This window comes from Chiloscyllium plagiosum, chromosome 31, assembly GCF_004010195.1.
Source record: "Chiloscyllium plagiosum isolate BGI_BamShark_2017 chromosome 31, ASM401019v2, whole genome shotgun sequence".
Lineage (NCBI taxonomy): Eukaryota > Metazoa > Chordata > Chondrichthyes > Orectolobiformes > Hemiscylliidae > Chiloscyllium > Chiloscyllium plagiosum.
In genome coordinates this window covers 3,506,708-3,532,104 of record NC_057740.1, presented here as the reverse complement: position 1 = coordinate 3,532,104, position 25,397 = coordinate 3,506,708, and the positions used below count along the sequence as shown (strand labels likewise).

Sequence of the window (25,397 nt, the reverse complement as noted above, 5' to 3'; positions counted from 1 at the left end):
GAACTAGAAAACATAGGTTTAGGGTCAGAGGGAAAGGATTTAAAAGGGACCTAAGGGGCAACTTTTTCACACAGAGTGATGCGTGTATGGAATGAGCTGCCAGAGGAAGTGGTGGAGGCTGGTACAATTACAGCATTTAAAAGACATCTGGATGGGTAAATGAATAGGAAGAGTTTGGAGGGATATGGACCAAATGCTGGCCAATGGAACTAGATTAGGTTAGGATATCTAGATTAGAGTGATGCTGGAAACGCACAGCAGGTCAGGCAGCATCCGAGGAGCAGGAAAATCAACATTTCGGGCAAAAGCCGTTCATCAGGAAACGTCGATTTTCCTGCTCCTTGGATGCTGCCTGATGCTTTTCCAGCACCACTCTAATCTAGACTCTGATCTCCAGCATCTGCAGTCCTCATTTTTGCCTAGGTTATATCTGTTTGGCGTGGATGAGTTGGACCAAAGGGTCTGTTTCAGTGCTGTACATCTCAAAGTATGGTCATTACAGTGGATAAGTAACTTTTAAAAACTTATTTTCTAATGTTTTGTGATGTTATTACGCACCTCTGGAACAAGTGGGTTTTGTAGCTGGGCCTCCTGGCTGAAAGGTGGGATACTACCACTGCACAATAAGAGCTCTTTAGGAATAATGATAGTCATTCTGCTGAAACCCATAATTGAACCAGAGATATTTAGGTCCTCAGTCTGACATTCTCCCAATGTCTAGTTGCACACTCTGTTCTTGTGCTGTTTAGAGATAAGTTTTGGCCATTGGCCAATGAGGGAAAGGTTCAGGAAACATTCAGATTCACAACAGTCAAGAGGCCAAAGGAGACCAAGTCTGAAAGCAGAGACTACAGCATCACACTCTCAACATGATTTCCATTGTTAGGTTAATAATAGAGCATTACTATTGCTTTCTGTGTGACTACATCATTAAAAACTAGTGTCTCTTGGGGCCTTCTTTGAGGTGGGGGTGATTTGGTGTGGTAATCCAACCCTGATCAATACAGCCAGTAGGTAGCAGGATATACAGTCCACCGCCACAAGACAGAGCAAGAGTTTCAACAGTTCACACTGGACTGCTGCTTTGTTGCACTCAGAGTGTAACTGGACATTGTGAAATAGGGAGACTCAAGGGGTAGGTTTTAAGGAATAATTTAACTTAAGGGCTAATTTCAGTCTAAAGTCTAGTCTGGTGTTTAATTTAGTAATTAACTGAAAGTTGCTGTTTTAGTTGGGTGCAGCTTAACAGCAGCTTTTTGTTATCAGCTGAGATTATTTAATTAGACAACCTTTTTTATTGCCAAGATCTACTTTGTTCATAATTCTTTATGTACATACACAGTTACTAAAGCAGTTCTGTACACACTTGTCACACGAAGAACAAACAAGCATGAGACACATGATTTAATCCAGTTCCAGAATTAGGGGCCATAAGAGAATGGTTTCTTCAGTGCTGCCTTGCTGCGCTAGAGTACTGCTTTGTCGTATTAGAGTGTGACTAGAGTTAGGTGGAAGAGGGAGGGGTTTATCAGTATCTCCTTTCCACTCATTGGTGAGTACTTCTGCTCTTTATTACCCTCCAGGTAAGGTCTTAGAGAGTCTGGGATTCAAAGGAGAAAGAGGAGTCAGTGGGGGAGGACACAAACTAAGCAGGAAAATTAAAATTGAGACAGAAGGTCAAGGCCTACACACTTAGCTGGATGTTCAGAGAGAGAAAAAGAGAGGAGCCAGTAGGGAAGGAGATTCAGGGATCAGAAACTGTAGCGGGGCAGATGAGGGTTTACAAGGGAAAGGAAAAGCCAGTTCACTGGTTGCTAAGTAACTGCTAATTTAAATACTTAAACCTAAATTACTTTCAGATTAAAGGTACATTACAGGAATATCTAACAGCTTAAAATCTAAGGAGCAAAGGAAATTTAAAAATACAACTTCAAAACAAATCAAATAAGTTGGAGATACAGGGCCAAGTGATGTCATACTGCATGGTGTGGGAGCTGGTGGACCGCACTGTGGTTCACAGTGATCCACATCTGTAGCAAGTGTCGATTGCTTGAGGAATTCCGGATAGTTGGAGTCTGAGCTTTGAACACGGTGATGCATCTGAGGGGGGAAGAGAGTTACCTGGGCACTGCGTGTCAGGAAGCAGTCACATCCTGTAGGTTAAGTACTTCAAAGTCGGCCAGTGGTCAGGGAGAGGAGGGTGTGACTACAAGTGAGGCAGTTAGAGGGATCCCGAATTTAGAATTGGAGGAACCTTGGCCTTGTCAACAGGTATAAGTACTTTGTCCCTGTGTGGGTGAGAGAGAGGATTTCAGAGAGGATGGGTAAACTGATCACTGCACCATGGTACAGGAGACCATTCAAGAGGGGAGAGCAAAAGGAAAAGTGGTAGTGGTAGGAGATTCTGTATTTAGAGGTACAGATATATGTGCTCCGGTTTCCTCCCAAAATCCAAAAAATGCGCAGGTTCGGTGAATTGGCCACGCTAAATTGCCTGTAGTGTTAGGTGCAGGGGTAAACATAGGGGAATGGGTCTGGGTGGGTGCACTTCAGCGGGTCGCTGTGGACCTGTTGGGCTGAAGGGCCTGTTTCCACACTGTAAGTAATCTAATCCAATCTAATATATCCTTTTAAAGAGACTGGAGAGTCCCATATGGTCCGTTTCCTGACCATAAGATACATAAAACCATAAGATACAGGAGTAGAATTAGGCCATTTGGCCCATCAATTCTGCTTCACCACTTAATGATGGTGGATATGTTTCTCAACCCCCATTCTCCTGCCTTCTCCCTGTAACCCTTGATTCCTGGACCAATCAAGAACCTATCTATCTCAGTCTTAATGACTTAGCCTCCACAGCCCTCTGCGGCAATCAGTTCCACAGATTCACCACCCTCTGGCTGAAGACACTCCTCTTCACCTCGGTAGTAAAGGGTTTTCCCTTCACTCTGAAGCTGTTCCCTTGGGTTGTGGTCTCTCTTATTAGTGGAAACATCTTCTCCATACCCACTCGATTCAGGCCTCTCAGTATACTGTAAGTTTCAGTGACGTTACCCCACCCCATCCCACCATCCTTCTAAGCTCTGTTGAATATGGACCCAGAATCCTCAACCACTCCTCATACAACAAGACCTTTAACCCCAGGATCATTCTTGTAAATCTCCTCTGGACCCTCCAATGCCAGCACATCCTTCCTTAGATATGGGGTCCAAAACTGCTCAATATTCCAAATGCAATCCGACCACAGCCTCAACAGTATATCTCTGCTCTTGTATTCTAGTCCACTTGAAATGAATGCTAATATTGCATTTGTTTTCTTAATTGCCAACTGAACATGCATGTGAAACTTAAGCGAATCCTGGACAAGGATTCCCAAATCCCTTTGTACTTCAGATTTCTGAAGCCTTTCCCCATTTAGAAAATAGTCTACTCCTCTATTCTTTCTACCAAAATCTCATACTTCTCCACAAAGAACAAAGAAAATTACAGCACAGGAACAGGCCTTTCGGCCCTCCAAGCCTGCGCCAATCCAGATTCTCTATCAAAACCTGTCACTGAAGGATCTATATCCCTCTGCTCCCTGCCCATTCATGTATCTGTCTAGATACATTTTAAATGACGCTATCATGCCCACCTCTACTACCTCCGCTGGCAACCTGTTCCAGGCACCCACCACCCTCTGCATAAAGAACTTTCCACATAACGCCCCTAAACTTTTCTCCTCTTACCGTGAACTTGTGACCCCTAGTAATTGAGATCCCCACTGGTGGAAAAAAGCTTCTTGCTATTCAGCCTGTCTATACGTCTCATGATTTTGTAGACTTCAATCAGGTCCCCCCTCAACCTTCGTCTTCTTAATAAAATAATCCTAATCTACTCAACGTCTCTCCATAGCTAGCACCCTCCCTTCTAGGTAACATTCTGGTGAACTTCCTCTGTATCCAAGGAGCAGGAGAATCAATGTTTCGGGCATGAGCCCTTCTTCAGGAATGAGGAAAGTGTGTCCTCATTCCTGAAGAAGGGCTCATGCCCGAAACATCGATTCTCCTGCTCCTTGGATGCTGCCTGACCTGCTGCGCTTTTCCAGCAACACATTTTCAGCTCTGATCTCCAGTCCTCACTTTCTCCTCGAACCTCCTCTGTACCCTCTCCAAAACATCCACATTCTTTTGGTAATGTAGCGACCAGAACTGTACCCAGTATTCCAAATGTGGCCGAACCAAAGTCCTATACAACTATAACATGACCTGCCAACACTTGTACTCAATACCCAGTCTGATGAGGGAAAGCATGCTGTATGCCTTCTTGACCACTCGCCCTGTGTTGCTACCTTCAGGGAACAATGGACCTGAACACCCAGATCTCTCTGTACATCAATTTTCTCCAGGACTTTTCCATTTACTGTATTGTTTGCTCTTGAATTGGATCTTCCAAAATCCATCACCTTGCATTAGCCCACATTGAACTCCATCTGCCTCTCTGACAGTCCCTTTCACTATCTGCTATTCCACCAATCTGCAAACTTGTTAATCAGACCACCTATACCTTCCTCCAAATCATTTACATATTTCACATGTATGCGACATCTACAGCCCTTCCCTCATCAATCAACTTTGTCACTTCCTCCAAAAATTCTATTATGTTGGCAAGACATGACCTTCCCTGCACAAAACCATGCTGTCTATCACTGATAATCCCATTTTCTTCCAAATGGGAATAGATCCTATCCCTCAGTATATTCTCCAGCAGCTTCCCTATCACTGACATCAGGCTCAGAGGTCCACAATTACCCTGCTACCCTTCTTAAACAAGGGGACAACATTAACAATCCTCCAGTCCTCTGGGACCTCACCCGTGTTCAAGGATGTTGCAAAGATATCCGTTAAGGCCCCAGCCATTTCCTCTCCCACTTCCCTCAGTAACATAGAATAGATCTCATCCAAACCTGGGGACTCCATATGCTGACTAGAGTAATCAAAGGTCTATCCCTAACCTCAATATCCGTCATGCCCCTCTCCTTGGTTAATACCGATGCAAGGTATTCGTTAAGAATCTCACCCAGTTTCTCTGACTCCACACATAACTTCCCTCCTTTGACCTTGAGTGGGCCAATCCTTTCTCGAGTTACCCTCTTGCTCCTTATATATGAATAAAAGACTTTGGGAGTTTCCTTAACCCTGTTTGCTAAAGATATCTCATGACCCCTTTTAGCCCTCTTAAGTACTACTTTCCCTATATTCTTCCAAAGCTTTATCTGTTTTCAGTTGCCTAGACCTCAGGTATGTTCCTTTTTCCTCTCAGCTAGTCTCACAATTTCACCTGTCATCTTGCCATTGCTATCCCTCATTTTCATGTCCGTCTTGCACTCCAATCAACCTCTCCTTAAAAGCCTGCCACACATCAAATGTGGATTTACCCTCACACAGCTGCTCCCAATCCACATTCCCCGGCTCCTGCCGAATTTTGGTATAGTTGGCCTTCCCCCCCCATTTAGCTCTTTCTTTAGGACCACTCTCGTCTTTGTCCCTATGTATTCTAAAACTTAGGGAACTGTGATCCCTACTGAAGCTTCAACCACCTGGCCGAGCTCGTTTTCCAACACTAGGTCCAGGGTGGCCCCTTCCCGAGTTAGACTATTTACATACTGCTCTAGAAAACCCTCCTGGATGTTCCTTACAAATTCTGCTCCATCTAAACCTCTAACACTAAGTGAATCCCAGACAATGTTGGGAAAGTTAAAATCTCCTATTACCACTACCCTGTTGCTCCTACATCTTTCTATGATCTCTCTACATATTTGTACCTCTATCTCATGTTCACTGTTGGGGGTGCCTGTAGTACAGCACCAGTATTGTTACCACACCCTTCCTATTTCTGAGCTCTGCTCATATTGCCTCACTGCTCGTGCCCTCCTTCAGCACAGCTGTGATATCCTCTCTGACCAGTAATGCAGCTCCTCCACCCCTTTTATCTCCCTCTCTATCCCTCCTGAAGCATTGATATCCTGGGATATTTAGTTGCCAATCATGCTCTACCCTCAACCAAGTCTTAGTAATAGCAATAACATCATACTCCCAGGTACTAATCCAAGCTCTAAGTTCATCTGCCTTACTTACAACACTTCTTGCATTAAAACAAATGCACCTCAGACTGCCAGTCCCTTAGTGTTCATCCAGCGCTTCCTGCCTACTCTTCCTCTTAATCACGCTGACTTCATTGTCTAATTCCTTACAGAGTTCAGTTACTACCTCCTTTCTGTCCAATAACCACCTCATTTTGGTTACCATCCCCCTGCCACATTAGTTTAAACCCTCCCCAACAGCATTAGCAAAAGCAAGGACATTGATTCCAGTTCGGCCCAGGTGTAGACTGTCCGATTTGTAATAGTCCACCTCCCCCAGAGCTGAAAATGTGTTGCTGAAAAAGCGCAACAGGTCAGGCAGCATCCAGGGAACAGGAGAATCGACGTTTCGGGCATAAGCCCTTCTTCAGAAGGGCTTATGCCCGAAACGTCAATTCTCCTGTTGCCTGGATGCTGCCTGACCTGCTGTGCTTTTCCAGCAACACATTTTCAGCTCTGATCTCCAGCATCTGCAGACCTCACTTTCTCCACCTCCCCCAGAACCTGTCCCAATGTCCACAATGTATTCCATCTGCCACTTTTTTTCCCACAGTCCTAGCCTGTCCAAGTTCTTCTGCAACCTCCTTATATCCTCAATACTACCTGTCCTTCTACCTATCTTTGTGTCACCTGCAAACTTACAATGCCCATAGTTCCTTTTTCCAGATTGCTAACATATACTATGAATAATTGTGGTGCCAACGCTGACCCCTGTGGAACTTCACTAGTTACAAACTGTGATCCAGAAAAAGACCCCTTTTATCCCCATTCTCTGTCTTCTGTTAGTCAGCCAACCCTCTATCCATGCCTGTATCAAACAGAATGGGCTTTTATTTATCAGTCTCCTGTGTAGCATCTTGTCAAAGATCTTCTTGAAATTCAGAAAGATCAAGTTCGTTGGCTCTCCTTTGTCTAACCTGCTCATTATCTCCTTAAAGAATTCTAACAGATTTGTCAGGCATGAGCTCCCCTTGTTGAAACTGTGTTGACTCCATCCATTTTACCATGCACTTCCAAGTACTCCGCAATTTCATCCGTAAAACCTTACTCTAACGAGTATCTTACCAACGATTGAGGTCAGGCTAACCGACCCATACTCTCCTGTCTTCTGCCTCCCTCTTTGATGTTGCGTTAGCCATTTTCCAGTCCTGTGGGACCCTCCCTACCTATATTCCTGAAAGATCACCACCAATGCCTTTACTGTCTCCTTCAGAATTCTGGGGTGCACTCCATCTGTCTGGGTGATTTATCTACCTTCAGACCTTACCGCTCCCCTAGCACTTTGTTCTTAGTGACAGTCACTAAACTCACCTCTGCCCTTTGACTCTCTCTTGAAGTCTGGTATGGCTAATGGTGTCTTCCACCGTGAAAGCTGATGCTAAGTACCTATTCAGTTCCTCCACCATTTCCTTGTTCTCCATTACTACTCCCCCAGCCTCATTTTCCAGTGGTCCAATTTCAACCCTTGCATCTCTTTCTTACCTTCATATACCTAAAACAGTCTTGAATCTTCTTTTACATTACCATTAAGCTTGCTGTCATATTTCATCATCTCACCTCTTATTGCTTTTTAGTTGTCCTCTGCAGGTTATTAAAGGCTTCCCATTCATCTTCACCACATTCTATGCTTTTGAATTTGCTGTTATGCTGCCTCTGACTTTCCTTGTCAGCCAAGTTTGACTCATCCTCCCCTTATTCTTTTCCCTCAGATGAATGCCAAGGTAAAGGACATCTCAAATAGACTTGAAAGGATATTGGGAAGAGGAGAATCCAGTTGTTTTGGTTCATGCTGGGACCAACAACTTGGGCAAGAGAGCCTACTTGCTGATCATCAGGAATTCGGAACAAAATTAAAGGGTCTGGATTATTACCTGAGCCAGGTGCAAATTGTCATAAAGATGAGAAAATTAGGGAAGTAAATGCTAACTAAAGGTGTTGTATGGGGAAAAGGGATGTTTTTTTGTGGGATGACTACCGTTGGTATTGGGACAGAATGAAACTGTATCATTGAGGAAGGCTCCAGTTGATCCTATCTGGGACTGGCATCCTAGCGGAAAGGCTAAATAAGGTGGTCACAAGGACTATGAACGAAATAAAGGTGGGAAGAGGTCTTCAAAGCTTCCAGAACAAGTAATAGGACAGAGAATCTGGAAAGGTTCAGGTTTCTCACTTCAGGTGTAGCAGGTAAGGGGATAGCAATGAGAAGGAGGGCAGGCAATTCAGGACTGAGGATGAGTGACCTAAACACACGCAGTATACAAATAAAGGTAAATGGATTTGTAGCACAGATTGAAATTAACCACTACAATGTGGCACGTATCGCAGATGTTGCTGCAAATGGATCAAGACTGGGAACGAAATATGTAAGAATATGTGTCCTATTGAAAAGACAGGCAGAGGGGGTAAAGTTACCTTGTTAGTAAGAAGTGAAATTGCATCACTATCTCCTCTTGCTACAGTGTCAAAATCTGTGAGGATAGAGTTAAGGAACTGAAAGGGGGAAAAGGCCCTGATGGGAGTTCTGTAGAGGGCCCTCTAGCAGGAGTCAGAATCTGGGGGGAGAAAGTAAATCAGGAAGTAATGAAATAAAGGCACTTTTACAATAATTATGGTGTACGGTGGACTGGGAAAATCAGGTTGGTAGCAGATACCAAGAAAAGGAATTGGTGGAATATCTACAAGATTTAGTTTTGGAGCAGCTTGTGGTAGAGCCCACTGGGGAACAGGCGATTTTGGGTTTGGTGATGTAAAATGAGGCAGGCTTTATTAGAGAGCTTAAGGTGAAGGAATCCCTGGAGCCAGTAAGCATGAAATGATAGAATTCACTCTGCGGTTTGAGAGAGAGAGAAGCTAGAATCAGATGGAACAGTATTATAATTGAGGAAAGGTAATGACAAAGGTATGAGGGAGGAGCTGGCCAGCGTTAATTGGAAGGGGAACTTAGCAGGGAAGATGGTGGAGCAACAATTTCTAGGAGTAATTCAGGAGGCACAGCAAAAAGATCATGCCAAGGCGATTATGAGGCTAACGAGGGACTTCAGGGACAGCATTAAAGCAAAATAAAAAAGCATACAATCTGTTGAAGATTAGTGGGAACCAGAGGATTGGGAAGTCAACCTGCAAAGGAGAACTTTAAAAAAGCAATAAAGGAGATGAAACGTGAGAGTAAAGTAGCTAGTAATATAAAAGCAGATTTCAAGAGTTTGCTTAGATATATAAAAGTAAGGGAAAGGCAAGAGTGGACATTGGACCACTTTAAGTCAGAGAAGTAGTAATGAGGAGCAAAGAAAGAGCAGAGGAACTGAATCTGTTTTCATGGTGGACGATACCAGAACTTCAAGTGAGTCTGGGGGCAGAAGTGAGTATAGTGGCAACTGGATCCTTGACTTGCTGACCCACAGACCGCGATCAGTGAGGATAGGTGATCACACCTCCTCCACAACAATCCTCAATACTGGACCCCCACAAGGCTGCATACTCAGCCCCTTATTATACTCCTTACACACTTATGACTGCGTGTGTGGCCAAATTCAGCTCTAACTCCATTTACAAGTTACTGTAGTGGGTTGCATCTCAAATAATGATGGACAGAGTACAGGAAAGGAGAGACAACTTAGTGGCATGGTGTAAAGACAACAATCTCTCCCTCAATTCAGTGAAATGAAGGAGCTGGTCATCAACTTCAGGAAGTGGAGTGGAGGACATGCCCCTCCCTGTATCAATGGCGCTGAGGTGGAGGTGGTCAAGAGCTTCAAATTCCTAGGAGGAAATATCATTGCCAATCTATCCTGGTCCATCCATATCAACGCTGCGGTCAAGAAAGCACACCAATGCCTCCACTTCCTCAGGAGACTAAGGAAATTCAACATGTCACAATGAGTCTTACCAATTTTTATAGGTGCACCACAGAAAGAATCCTATCCAGATACTTTACAGCTTGGTATGGCAACTGCTCTGCCCAGTCCATCATGAAAACCAACCTTCCTTCTGTCTACACTTCCAATTGTTTCAGAAAAGCAGCCAACATAATCCCTCCTGTTAGACTGTCTTCCACCACCTTCAACATTCCCTCCTTCCACCAGCGCTTAGTAGCAGCAGATTATACCATCTACAAAATGCACTGCAGCAACTCACCGAAGCTCGTTTAAAAGCACCCTTCACCCAAAAGGATAAAGTCATCAGGTATACAGGAACATCACTACCTGCAAGCTCCCCTCCAAGTCACATACCATCTGACCTGGCAATATATTGTGGTTCAAAATCCTGGAACTTCCTTCTTAACAGCACTGCATGTGGGTGTGTCTACAGGAGGTGTGGACTGCAGCAGCTAAAGAAGACAGCTCCCCATCACCCTAAGGGCACCTTAAGATGAACCGTGAATGCTGGTCTAGCTACTGCCCCCACATTCTATGAACAAATTTAAAAATGTGAGGCAGTACATTTTGACAAAGGAGATGTGGAGAGGTAATATAGATTTGATGACACATTTCTAAAAGGTACAGGACAATGGGACCTGGGATTTCACATGTTTTGAGCTGGTAGGACATATTGAAAAGATAATTAACAATGCATTTGGGATCTTAGGATTTATATCTAGTTACCTACGAGGTAACCTACCTAACTACCTGAAGCACACAGCATCCCTGCCTTGCATTGCTTTGCCTTTCTGTGCATTGGCCCTTTAGCCCAGAGATATGAGGCTCATATTATTTATGTCTTGCTATCTCATTTAGCACAGAAACAAAGCCAGGATACTGCAATGGTTGTCAGCGGGTCTTGGTGAAGGGAAGGGTGATAGGCTTTGCTCAGGGGATCCCAGCACAGTAAGCCAAGGGTAGCCTTTGATTACCCCAGTCCAGTCCCTGCATGTTATGGACCAAGCTAGATCCCCTCAAAATATTCCAAGAAGGTAGAGTAGACCCTAGCCTTTTCTTATTTGAAAGGCAGATGTGAGGTGGATATTCCAGGCGTGATGCAGCTTGTCTAAGCAAAACAGAATTTATTTAAACACTATTCCCCCACCCCAAGAAAAAGACTTTGTCTATTTACTCTATCCATTACCTCGTGATTTTATAAACCTCTATAAGGTCACCCCTCAGCCTCTGACGCTCCAGGGAAAACAGCCCCAGCCTGTTCAGCCTCTCCCTAGAGCTCAAATCCTGCAAACCTGGCATCATCCTTGTAAATCTTTTCTAAACGCTTCCAAGTTTCACAACATCTTTCCAATAGGAAGGAGACGAGAATTGCATGCAATATTCTAACGGCCTAACCAGTGTCCTGTACAGCCGCAATATGACCTCCCAACTCCTGTACTTTACACTGGCGGAGTGAAGGAGAACCTCATTCCAGCAGTGAGGGTTCGCTTGCAGTCTGCTGAAACCGGTCTGACCCGGGTGGCAATCGCAGACTGGGCTGGCACAGTCTTGTGCCCTTGCTGTACTTCAGTACTTTCAGGAAGCTGGATCATTTGACAATAGCAGCAGCTTTATTAAGGACGTATACATTCTGCAAGCAGCAGAGACGAAACTGTTTCCCTCCAAAGTGTTTCCCTCCACATTATCCGACTCTTAAAGTGACAGTTCACCAGCAGACGTAGCCTCCATTGCAGTTGCTGTTCCTGGGGAAGGGAATGTCTATGCACTACCCTGACCAGCAGGACAACCAGGCCCTTGATTGCAAAGTAAGGTACTGTTTGTTTTATTTCCCTCCCTGTCTGTCATGTTCAGGGCAAATGTCAGGAACTGTGCAAGCAGCTCTGGACTGACAGTGCTTGTCTGGATGCATAATGTGGTGCTTGTACCAGGAACACTGGTCAGTTCTGGGTTCTTCAAGTGGTGAGCTGCTCTGGAATAGCACATGGTAAGATTAGTAAGAAATATCACATGATTCTTGCCTCACGAGCTAAAACGTCAATTAATGCAATGACTCCACCAAATGCAACATGCAAAATTAGCAACGGAGAAAGTTCTGGCCACTGCATTTTATGATATATGTACATGAGGGTCCTTGAGAAGATGCAGAGATTTACCAGAATCGTTTCTGAAATGGAGGATTTGCACAACAGCTAGGATACAGAAGTTGGAAATGTTCCTAGAGCAAAGGAGATTAAGGGAATTGATGGAGATGTACAAGATTGAGTCAACTTTGAGTAAGAGAGACAAGGGAAAATGTTCCCATTAATTGATGGTACAAGGACTGGAAAACATAGCTTCAATGTTATGAGAAAGAGAGGCATTGGGGATTTTGGGGGAAAAGTGATGTTTTGCTGTTAAAAACATAGAAAATGGAAGTAGACCATTTGGCCCTTCAATCCTGCTCTACTATTCATTATGATCATGGTGGATCATGCAAGTCAGTCCTCTTTACTTGTAAAAAAAATGGAACTGGAACTTGTTGCCCATACAATGGAGAAACAGAGAGAAGCAATTACTTTAAAAAAAGGAATCAAATGAGCATTTGAAAACCATAATCTTCCAGTTATCAGGATACATTGAAAGAATGGCTGGTAAGGCAAATAGGATCTTGGGCATCATAAATAAAGGTATGGCATTAAGTATGAAAAAAAATTCCTGAACATTTATAAAGCTTTGGTCAAGTTAGAGTGCTATATCCAGTTCTAGCCGCCATACTTTAGGAAGGTGCAGGGCCAAGTTACGTTTAGGGCATCCTCTGGGTGAGCAAGGGTATGGGGTGATCATGGAGAGAGGGCATGGACTTAATGGCCAAATGGCCTCCTTTATCCAGATAAATAATCAACACAATTGACTTGTTTTTGATGAAGTAATGGTATGTGGGTAGTTGTATTGATGTAATGTGCATGGACTTTCAAAACGCTTATGACAATGTCGTATATAATACAATGATTAGCAAATTAAAGCCCATAGGCTTAAGGGGACAGTGACTGCATGTGGATATGAAATTGGCTAAGGGACAGAAATCAAAGCAGTGAACTGTTCTCTTTCATACAGAGGGCCAGTTGTGTTTTCCAGGAACTGGTATTAGGACTATTGCATTTTTTGATATTTGTTAATGACAGAGGAACAAAAGAACAAGAGAAGACTCTTTAATCCATCAGGCTTGGTCCACCACTCAATTAGATCATTCTACCCTGTCAGCTAACTTCCTAAACCCTCCTTTGCCTTATATCCTTTATTACCATCAACAACTTATATTTATGAAGTGCCTTTAATGTCATACCAGTGTCTCAATATGCTTCCCAAGAACATTCTGAAACGAATAAGACATTGAGCCACAAAAACGTCCTGATTCCCTAAAACCTATCCACTGTCTACATGGCACAAGTCAGGAATGTGATGGAATATTCCCCCATTTGTCTGGATGAGTGCAGCTCCAACAATACTCATGAAGCTTGAGACCATCCAGGACAAAGTAATAAGTGAACAGAGCTTGGTGCAAATTAAGATGTGGGCAGGGGATTTTGGATGACCCCCAGTTCGAGGAGGGAAAGTGAGAGGTCCACCTGATTTAAATCTCTGATATTAAGTTAATAACTGATTGTTTCCAAAAGAAATTCCCAAATTTATTCCATCTCATGTGGAGAAGATACTTGACTACATTCCTGAGAGGAATAACTTTGACGTTTAGGCTACATTCTCTAGTCCCATATTCCCCAACTAGAAGCAATTTCTCTATTGCTTTTAGGTTAGATTCCCTACAGTATGGAAACAGGCCATTTGGCCCAACAGGTCCACACTGACCCTCTGAAGAGTAACCCACACAGACCTATTCCCCTACCCTATATTTGCCCCTGACTAATACACCTTACACTATGGGCACTATAGCACGGCCAATTCACCTGACCTGAACATCTTTGGATTGTGGGAGGAAACCAGACCACCCGGGGAAAACCCACGCAGACACGGGGAGAATGTGCAAACTCTACACAGACAGTCGCCCAAGAGGGGAATTGAACCCTGTGAGGCAGCAGTGCTAATCACTGAGCCACCGTTCCACCCCCTCAGTTTCCCCCTAATGTTACTAATTTCAATTGATCACTTCTTGACCATTTTAATGCCAGGAAAAAATGTTTTTTTGCAGTTTTTGGTCATATTTCAACCCTTGGAGTCAGTAAACTTTCACAGCACTCCCTTCGAGGCAAATACATCAATCGTAGGCTGTTGTGCCCTGAACTACTCAGTGACACGAGATATGGCAATCAGGATTTTGTGTAGCTAAAGTATGTCTAGCCAGCCACCCCGCACCCATTTATAATCGTCCATGGAGAAAGAGCAAAATCCATTTTAAAATTTTTTTTTTGCACTGATCATAGAAACATCAAACCAGGATCAAAAATAGGCCACTTGACCCTTGGAGCCTGCTCCATTGTTCAGTAGGATCATGGCTGATCATCCACCACAACCCTGCGTTTCCCTCATATCTTTTGATCCCTTTAGCCCCAAGTGCTATATTCAGCAACTTCTTGAGATCATACATTGTTTTGGCCTCAACCACCTTCTCAGGCAGAGAATTCCACAGGCTCCACACTGTTTGAATGAAGAAATTTCCCCCCAGCTCAGTCTAAAATGGTCTCCCCCAATCCATTTTAATGTTCAATTATAAATGTCCCTTTGGATCCCCATATGTATATAGCTTTTCACCATTCATCAGCCCTCTCAAAAATCAAAAAGTTAACTCTTGACCCCACAATCCTTGCAAACTCCTGCCCCAATCTCCGATCTACCTTTATTCTCTCAAATCCATTTCTCTCTTCCTGGAATTCCATGTTCGAACCCCTCCAATCAGGTTTCTGCCCCTCGCTACAGTTTTGAAAATTCACTTACCAGAATCAGTGTCCTATATGACTGTGACAAAAGTAAACTCTCCCTTCTTGTCCTCTTTGATCGCCCTCCTCTAACACTGTGGTCCAGCTGACTGGGACTGACCCCACCTGAATCCCAATTGTGATTTCTCCAGCTACCTAGACTCTAAGCGCAGAATTTCCACCCTACATTTCTCTCACCTATATCATCCTAGCTAGAGAAACCACCTGCAATGATGTCCCTTCCTCATCTTCAATGTCACCTTTGATGTCTACGAGGATCTAACCTTCGTCTCCTCCTATATTGCACGCACTTGTTGCCCTTTGGCGACAGCATCCAAAAACAGAGTGTTGGTGTTAGTATTTTCGCAAGTACATTCCTGACATCCTCTCCACGTCATCATCATCTCTCCACTCCTCCGCTGTAGCTAAATTACAAGACTGTTTATCCAGACCAATTCTGCATGATCAGAAATTTGTTCTGACTAAATATTCAGAAGAATTCCTCCAATTTAAATATTGGGAAGACTGAAGCCATTGTCTTCAGTTTCTGCTCCAAATAGCTATCCCTCTCTCCGGCAATCCTGAGGATGAACAAGACTGTTTGAAACATTGTGCCATCACTGCCATCACTCCCCGCTAACTCCAACTCTTAACTACTGCTGAAAGCCTTATCTATGCCTTTGTTAGCCATGGACTTGACTATTGCGATCCATTCCTGACAACTCTTACACCTTCTCCATTTAGGTCATCCAAAGGCCCCTGGCTACATCTTCACTCATTCTGTTTTCTGTTCACTATTACCCCTGTGCTCTTTGCGTGTGTTGACGACCGGTCAAGCCAAGAATTGATTTTAAAATTCTTGTTTCTGTTTCCAAAGCCTCCGTATCTCTGTAATCTCTTCTCGACCCACAATCCCCAGAGTTCTGCATTCCTTAATTGTGGTCTCTTAAGAATGCCAATGGTGATTTAAGAGTCATAGAGATGTACAGCATGGAAACAGAATTTTCAGTCCAACTTGTTCATGCTGATGTAGACTCAAAGCTCAAAATTTCACCCTAAATTTCCCTGCCACTCAATCTCAATTTCCTCTTTTAATACCCTCCTTTAAAATCCATTTTTAACCTAAATCTTTTGGTCATTTTCCTAATAAGCAGCACAGTATCAAATTGCACTTTCTAACACTTGGAAGAGGCAGATGATATTTTTTATGATGATGTGGCAGTGATATCACTCAACTTGGATCCTGGAGACCTGAAGAAGGGTTATGCCTGAAACGTTGACTCTCTTGCTCCTCAGTCACTGTCTGACCTGCTGTGCTTTTTCCAGCGCCACTCTTTATCAACTCCTAGAGACGCAAGCCAAGGGTGTGGGGATGTGGGTTCAAACCTGGATATGAAGCTAGTTAACAATCAATATTTGTAGTGAAAACTTAACTGGTTTACTAATGTCCTTTAGGAAGAAAATCTGTCGTCCTTACTTACATGGTCTGTTCTCCATGTAACTCCAAATCCATGTACTTGATTCTGAAATGATCCAGCAAGTCATTCATTTCCAGGGCAATTTTAGATATGTAACATCACATGAAAGAACAAAGAAATACAAGCTGGTGTAGAAATTCATGCATTTTTTTTCTTTTTATAAATATAAAGCATTAGTTAGGCAACAGCTAGAGTATCTTGTGCAATTCTGGAATCCATTTTATAGGAGGGATATGATCGTACTGGAGAGGGTGCAGAGATTTACCAAGGTGTTGCCTGGGCTGGAATGATTCAGTTATGAATGTAAATTTGATCGACTGGGATTGTTTTGTTTGGAGCAAAGCTGGTTGAGATGAATAAAATTGAAGGCCATAGATTGGGTAGACAATCCTTAGTGATCAGAAAGTACAGGTTTTAAAGGTTGGGGCTCGTGATTTAGAGAAGATGTGAGGATTTTCTTTCTCAACCAGAGAGTGGTGTGAATCTGGAATTCACTGTCTGTAAGGGTGGTAGAGACTGAAACCTTCATAACGTTGAAGAAGTATTTCGATGTGATGAAAGTGAATACTGCAGATGCTGGAGATCAGAGTCAAGGTTAGAGTGGTATGCTTTTGCCTGAAACATTGATTGTCCTGCTCCTCAGATGCTGCCTGACCTGCTATGCTTTTCCAGCACCACTCTAATCTAGTATTTAGATATGCACTTGACACGAGTCCTTGACACTAAACTACCTCCCTCTGAGTAAACGGGATGTCTGACACTCCTGTCCTTATCAGTCAACCAGGCTCCCTGATTGGACTAGATTAACAGCCCCAATCAGAGAACTCATATTTTATGAGGCCCACCTGGCTGACCTCGTTACAATCACTACATCTACTATATGGTAATGCAGCTAAACATCCTTGTATCATTGGTAAGCATGGAATAAATGGCTCTATTCCATTAGCTAAGTTGTTAATAATAGTAAATAGTTGAGGTGCAATAACAGACATATGTAGGATGCCCCAAATCACATAGTACTAATGAGTGGACATGCCTTCTGGATGTCTGTGTAAGTAATTTCTATAGACATCTCCCTCTGAACTACTCAAAATATTCAGTCAGGTTTTCACGCCTTTACACAAGACCCTAGGAAACAAGACCTGAACTAGGCCTTTAGTTCATCTGTTCCGCATTCAACAAGATCACTGTTGACCCACTTCAACTCTACCTTCCTGTGCTAATACCATATCCATCATTCTCATAGTACCCAAAATTATCAATTATATATATTTACTAAATAGGCATCCACATCTCTCGGAGTTAGAGACATCCCCTTGAATAAGTAATTTATTTCCATCTGTTTGAATTGGTTGATCCTTTATTCTGATACTATGGCACCCATATTCTAAGCTCCCAGCCATGAAACATTTTTCTTAGTGTGGCCACCTAAAAATGTTATGTTTCAATTAGATTACCTCACACTCTTCTAAACTCCAGGGAATATGGCATTGTTGACTCAAGCCTGTGCCCGAAACGTCGAATCTACTGTTCCCCGGATGCTGCCTGACCTGCTGTGCTGTTCCAGCAATAAAGTTTCAACTACCTCACACTCTTCTAAACTCCAGGGAATATGGCATTGTTGACTCAATCTCTTCTTGTGTAGGACAATTCTCACATGCCAGGAACAGGTCAAGTGAACTTTGGTTGCTCTCCCTTGAAAGACAAGCATCTGCTTCCTCAGGTAATGAGGATAATGCTTCACTACAAGTATGGCCTCATTAATGTCCCCTATAATTGTAGCAAGATCTCTTTACTCTCAGGCTCCAAACCCTGTAGCATACTACTTTCATAATTATCAGCATGTCAGCAATTGTGAATCATAGAATCATAGAGATGTACAGCATGGAAACAGACCCTGTGGTCCAACTCATCCATGCCGACAAGATATCCTAAATTAATCTAGTCTTTTGTGTCAGTACTTGGCCCACATCCCTCTAATCCTTTCCTATTCATATACCCATACAAGTGTCTTTTAAATGTTGTAATTGTACCAGCCTCCACCAGTTCCTCAGGCAGCTCATTCCATACATGCACCACCCTCTGTGTAAAAACATTCTCGATTCATCTACATAGATAACCAAGTCCTCTGAATGCAAACATTCTTCGATGTCTGACTGGTCAAACAAAATTCTGTTTTTTTTTCCCATGGTTGCCCAAATAGAGCACAAGTTGTCCTATCAGGAGAGACACAGCCCTCAACCTGCAAAAAGATACCAAGGTCACTAATGGCTTTGCCACATGGCAGACCACTCCCCTTGATTGACAACGTACAAGTGGCAGTGGGAAGAGGGACTTGAGCAGGTGATGGGTGCTGTGTTCCTGTCATTACAATTGTACATTCACCCCACTTGCCACTCCACTCCTGGGTTATGGTGCTGGCTGTGCATTAGGTGAGTGGTATAAAATTCCAGCCAGAGATTCCTAATATTTGAAACTTAATCATTCCAAAGCCTCTCCCTTTACAACCAGTCAAACTGTAAATCCCCTGTTAATTCCAATTATCTATTTTTTGTTAAATAACCAATACACAATCCACATTGATATATTACCCTCAAACCTGACAACTCCTATTTTTGTGTCACAGCCTCTTTTATGGTTATTTGAAAGTTTAAGTACACCTGACATCCACTGGGTCCCCTTTATCGAATTTTGTTCCAACTTCAAAAAATGTACCAGATTTACCAAACACTATTTCCCTTTCAGAAATCCATGCTTATTCAAGTTAAGAGACCCATAACCATGCCCCTAAAACAGATCTGGGCATTTTGCCCACTACTGACACCTGGTTGTAGCTTACCATGTACTCTCTTCCCCTTCAATTAGAAGGTTATGTTTTTACCTTTTTAAATTTTTTTTGGAACTGAACCAGAATTTAAGGATTTCTGGAAATCTAGATCATTGCACCCACCAACTCTACAGTCATGCAAGCCATCCAATACAATGGATTCATCCTCATTTAGAGCCTTCAAGTTTTCCAGTAATATCTCTTAACAAACTAATTTCTTTAAGTTTTTCATTCTATTTGGCTTTCCAATATTTCTAGTGTTTGTGTTTTCTTCTACAAAGACAGAATGGAGCTCAGTATTTAGTGAATGTCTCTGCCTTTTCATTACTGCCCAATATAATTTCACCCATGACTGTTTACATACCTGCAGAGACAGTGCGGAGCGAAGGGGAAGTTGCCCAGTGCAGAGTGTGACAGCAGCCAGTGGTCAGACCAGATGGTGGCTGCCTATGCTGGTCTGCTGCAGAGAGCTCCTGAAGAGCGAGACTGTGATGTTTGTCTTTTTAACTCTGCTTTTCTGTCCTGTAGTTATACTGTGTACAGCTGTAATGCAATTTATTTTTCTTCATTTCTCTATTCTGTAACTAAGGATTGTACCTAGGTACTCTGTACCTAACATTGAGACATGTGTTGGTGATATCGTTACACTGTGACAAATCTGTAACTGAAGAAGCTGCTTTGTACCTAAGATGGCATTGTAAGTGGCAACTTGTAAACCTTTCACTGTACTTATTGAGTACATGTGACAATAAAGTTAATTCAATAAAGCTAATTAAATTCAATTTTTCAAATTGTAATTGTGTCTCTTGCCGGAACACAAGACCTTATGAAATAGAAGCAGGAGTAGACCAGATGTTCTATTGAGCTTATTCTACCACTCTGTACAGTCATGTCTGAGCTTGGATTTCATCTCTACTTTCCTACTCTCCCCCAACATCTCTCGATTTCTCCAAAGATTTGCAACTCTGCATTGAAACATTTCTCCTCATCTCTCCTAAATGTTTTTATTGGCCTCTTATCCTGAAATTGTTCTCAATTCCCCAGGGGGAAGCAACCTCTCAGCATCTAGGCTGTCAAATCCCTTATAATCCTGAATGCTTAGATTAAATTGCCTTTCATTATTCTAAACTCCAGCGAATATAGCTTTATTTGCTCATACAATCCATGGGACTATTCCTTAATGCATTCTCTGGTAATGCTCTACTCTAATAGTCTACTACTAACCACTAATTGACACTATCTTTACATGCATCATAAATTGTTGTTTCCTTTGAGATTTGGTACTCTTGAAATCCTGTCCTGATGTGTAGAACAAAAAAGCTTTGATTACACGTGTCTTTTGTTCTTCAGCAACTTTATTAAGAAAGAAATGGAGCACAAAAGCAAATAAGCTGTTTTAAACATGTATAAAATACCAGTTAGGCCTCAGCTGAAATATTGTGTGCACCACAGCTTTTAGGAAGGATGTCAAGGCTTTACAGAAGGTGTAGAAGAGGGATACCAAAGATCAAGGACTTCAGTTACAGGAAACTCTTTGGAGGCGCTAATCACTTTCAATGGAGCAGAAATGGTGAAAGGGAGATATGAAAAGAGGTATTCAAAATTATACAGGGTTCTGATAATGTAAATAAGGTGAAGGTATTTCCTGCAAAAGGACTGACAGCTACCAGAAGACACAGGATTCAATGGATTGTATTTGAAGAACCGATTTCCATTAGCAGAAAAGTCAATAAGCAGGGAAATAGATTTTAAAGTAGTTGAGGGAACAATCAGAATCGGGTTGAGGAGTATAGTTGTTTGGAGATGATCTGGAACTCACTGCCAGAAGGAAGAATAAAGGTGGAAATCTGTGTATCACCATTTAGAAAATACTTGGAGACAAGTAGAAGCCGCCGATACTGACAATGTCATTTTCTAGGACATGGAAGGTGGGATTAGACTGGATAGTTTTCTTTTAGGACCAGCATGCACGCAACAAATTAAATTGCTCTTTCTATGTTGTTAATGTTTCTATATTTGGGTAAAAAGCAAAAGAACCCCAAACATCATAAGCAATTCATAATTTGTACAGCAAGTTATTGAGATCTGCAATTCACTGCTTTAAAGGTTGATGGAAGTGGATCCAGTAGTAACTTTAAAAAGGGAATTGAGCAAATACTTGAAGTAGAAAATTTGTAGGGCCATTGAGGAAGGTCAGGTGTAATGGGACTAATTGGATAACTTGCTCAAAGAGTAGGCACAACAGGTCAAATGACCTCGTTTTGTGCTGTGTTATCTGATTTGATAACTGAATGAAGGATTAATGTAATGAGCAATGTACAAGACAGTACAAGTGTCAAATATAGTGTGTGTCTGCACACACTCTCAGCTAAATGAAGGGTGTGTCCAGTGCTTTTAATAGAGAAGGTTATTTTTAGGAGCGTGTGTCGTTATGTCATTATTCAAACATTTTTGAGAGCGCAAAGAAAGTATAGAAATTCCTTTTATGCTTTTTCTTTAGAAACTCAGTTTCTGTCGCATAGTTGTGAAATGAGGGCATGAAAACACTCTCATGCCAACACATCTGTTGGATTATGTTTTGAATCCTGAAAACAGATGATAAGATTATTCAGTTTCGATCCACCACAGCATATCTGCAGCTCTGCCATTCTGCTCAACCCAATTCATCACCTCCAGTCTTCACACCTCTGTTCCCAGTAAAATTCACACTCCCACCATCATCGCTGTCTTTGGTTCGGACCCCATCAGCACACCCTTGTCAATATAAATGAACCTCTACCTTTATGACACACATCTGATTTAACATTCATTGCCATATCTACCTGGGAAAAAATTGAGTAGATGTTGGTCATTCAATCTTACGCATTAACAGGGATTGTTGCAAAACAGAACCTTGAAATCGCTGCAAATGTGTCTTTATATTGATTCTGTCACCCTAATTTCATCTCTGGACAATCATCTTAAGTCTGTATCTTCCATGGTTACTCACTCTTCAGATAGTGGAAACAATGTCTTCCTATCCATTCTAAGGTAAAAATCACACAACACCAGGTTATAGTCTAACAGGTTCATTTGAAAGCACTAGCTTTTGAAGCACTGCCCTTCATCAGGTGGTTGTCTGAAAGCTAGTGCTTCCAAATAAGCCTGTTGGACTATAACCTGGTGCTGTGTGATTTTTAACTTTGTACACCCCAATCCAACACCAGCATCTCTAAATCATGTCTATTTAACAATGGACATCTTTACTCATGTTAAACAGTGAATCAGAACAAATTAAGTGAGGAATGTATTCAGAGAATAGTAAAAAAAATACTGACCTGCGGCCTCTCTGCTACAGACACACACAGTTCTGGAGTAATTATGAAGACATTTCCAAACGTGACAGATTGATGGTGTTGTTGATGTTGTTGGCTGTTGGGAGCAGTGGATTTAGTTGGCATTAACTAGAACAAAGTAATGAGGTCACTGATGAAATGGAATGATCATGAACTGTGTTGATTTACAATGTGTGGGCGGCGTTAGGAGATCAGTCTGCTTTTCAGAGGCAAACCATTGCTGACAGCATTGGATTCCAGGCGAGTGTTGCTGACCTATGGAAGATTATTCAATCAGGAGAATAGTTGGCGTTGTGAGGCCACCACTGTCTGAGCACTGTTTGTGGAGATGTCACTGCCCATTGTGCATCCATCTCAAACCTGGAGAGCAGCCACGGTGGCTGAGTTCGTAGAAAATCAGCATTTTGATATGTTGCCCCACTTGAATGTAATAGGAGTCTCCAATATTTGAAGAAGGAAAGCATACAGTAATGTAAAGGTTAGTACTTCAGGGAACTGGGCTAATTTTCTGGAGACACTTACGCTATCTGATGAAATTTACAATCAATTAATTAATAAATCTGGAATAAAATGCTAATCTCTGTAGTGGTAGCACGAAATGACAAACTGTTGTGAAACACATCTGATTCACTAATGTCCTTCAATGAACAAAATCAGCTATCCTTAATTTGTCTGGCCTACATGTGACTTTAAACCTAATATAGTTGACTCTTAACACCCCCCCTTTGAAATGGCCTAGAAACCGTCCTATTGTGTATCAAACCACTGCAGACATTGAAGAAGAATGTAATCAGACAGACCATTCAGCATCAACCTGGGCTACAAAAGACGATGCCTGAAACGTCACCTCTCCTGCTCCTCAGATGCTGTCTGCCCGGCTGTGCTTTTCCAGCACCATACTCTCGACTCTGATCTCCGCATCTGCAGTACTCATTTTCTCCTACAAAAATAATGCCCAGCCCACCCTGTAAGATCCTCCTTTACTTTGGTAAATTTGGGACCTTACTAACAGGTCAGTCAAGCATCAACCTGATGTAGTCACACTCACAGAATCATACATTACAGACTCCTCTGCAAAGTAGTGGGATTAGCATCAGCTGCATGTACAATGATATGTCATGATGTCAACATTACATGATTAAGGGAGAGAAGTGGAAGGGGACAGAAGTTCTAACCTAGTGTTGAAAACAAACCCATTTGTTGTCAGCACTCGGTTGTCAACATATATTTTGTCCAAGAGTTTTGAATCACATTCCTCAGGATAATTCATAATTTTGGTCCTGAAATGTGCCCAGTCTACCTTAGCTTACCATGGAAGGGAAAACTATTTCAGAAGTTTGAGGAACAGGTGAAGTTTGCTGTTTATGCTGCTACTATGCAGTAACAACAGGTTAAATTTGCCACTAACTGAATGCCCCATCAAGGCAAATAGATCTACCAATCACATAATCTGTATATGAATTTCAATGGCAGTGCGATGCCATGTATGTAGACCATATGTTCCAAAGGCTGGCAATTTTAACAAACATCATATAGTTTCAAAAAAGTAAGGTCCCAACCATACCTGACCATCCATTACTTGCAAAACATGTGCAAACTATGCTGACAACAGATTTAAAAATCACACAAGACCAGGTTATAGTCCCACAGGTTTATTTGGAAGCACTAGCTTTCGGAAGGAGCAGCGTTTCGGAACGCTGGTCTCCACAACCTATTGATGAAGGACCATCGCTCCGAAAGCTTTCTACACTCCAGTCCAATACTGGCATCTCCAAATCATGACAACTAATTTGGAATTGTTAGTCAAGTGCACAGTGTGCGTGCTGGAGTGCACTGGAAGCTACAAATATTAACAGACATGGCCTGCTCTTTGCCTGCAAAAAGATCATGTCCATGCACTTGCACCTATTTCAACTGATCAAAATAAATGACAGCAATTCACTGATTCATTTATGAGGTCAATGCCTCAACTAATCAGAAACGGCCTTGTTTAAAATTTAAACAAAAGCCTGGCCATTAACATCATTTACCTTCCTCATGTCAGCACTCTACCAATTCCAGTGCTCTTGCTAACCAATCAGCACTTCCCTCTCATATTGTATAAATGTTTATTTTTTTCCTTAAAGTTGTCCATATGAGTGCAGGACAAAAAGCATCAACAAAAGGTGAGAACACAAAGAACTGCAGATGCTGCGGAAATTCAGCAGGTCTGGCAGTAAAGAACAGTGTGAGCACAGATGGCATGGTGGCTCAGTGGTTAGCACTGCTGCCTCATAGTGCCAGGGACCTGGGTTCAATTCCACCCTCAGACAACTGTCTCTGTGGAGTTTGCATGTTTTCCCCATGTCTGCGTGGGTTTCCTCCCACAATCTAAAGATGTGCAGGAGGGGTGAATTGGCCATGCTAAATTGCCCATAGTGTTCAGGGATGTGTAGTTTCAGTGCAGCAGTCAAGGGTAAATATAGGGTAGGGGAATGGGTCTAGGTGGTTCACTCTTTGGAGGGTCAGTGTGGACTTGATGGGCTGAAAGTCTTGTTTCCACACTGTAGAGGTTGTATGATAAAACATAGCATAGTACAGGCCCTTCAGCCCTTGATGTTGTGCCAACCTTTTATCCTACTCTAAGATCAAACTAATCTACATATCCTTAATTTTATTATCACCTATGTGCCTATCCAAGAGTTGCTTAAATATCTCTAATGTCTCTGACTCTACTACCACCACTAGCAGTGCATTCCACATACCCACCACTCTCTGTGGAAAGACCCTACCTCTGACATCTCCCTTAAACATTCCTCCAATTACCTTAAGATTATGCCCCTTTGTGATAGCCATTATTGCTCTGAGAAAACAT

At 42.4% G+C, this 25,397-nt stretch overlaps 1 protein-coding gene across 2 annotated transcripts in view; it reads right to left on the bottom strand.

Moving 5' to 3' along the window:
* Positions 1 to 22,542, bottom strand: part of LOC122565152 (A-kinase anchor protein 2-like) — a 125,786-nt gene extending 103,244 nt beyond the window's left edge. Inside the window, exons 1-2 of one of the 2 annotated variants that reach the window (XM_043720833.1) lie at positions 22,526 to 22,542; positions 16,385 to 16,426 (exon numbers count right to left, since the gene is read on the bottom strand). The gene's annotated coding sequence lies outside the window, so the exon portion shown is untranslated. The remainder of the gene's footprint in view (positions 1 to 16,384; positions 16,427 to 22,525) is intronic. The other variant, XM_043720835.1, reaches the window with a different exon arrangement.
* Positions 22,543 to 25,397: the final 2,855 nt, after the last annotated feature.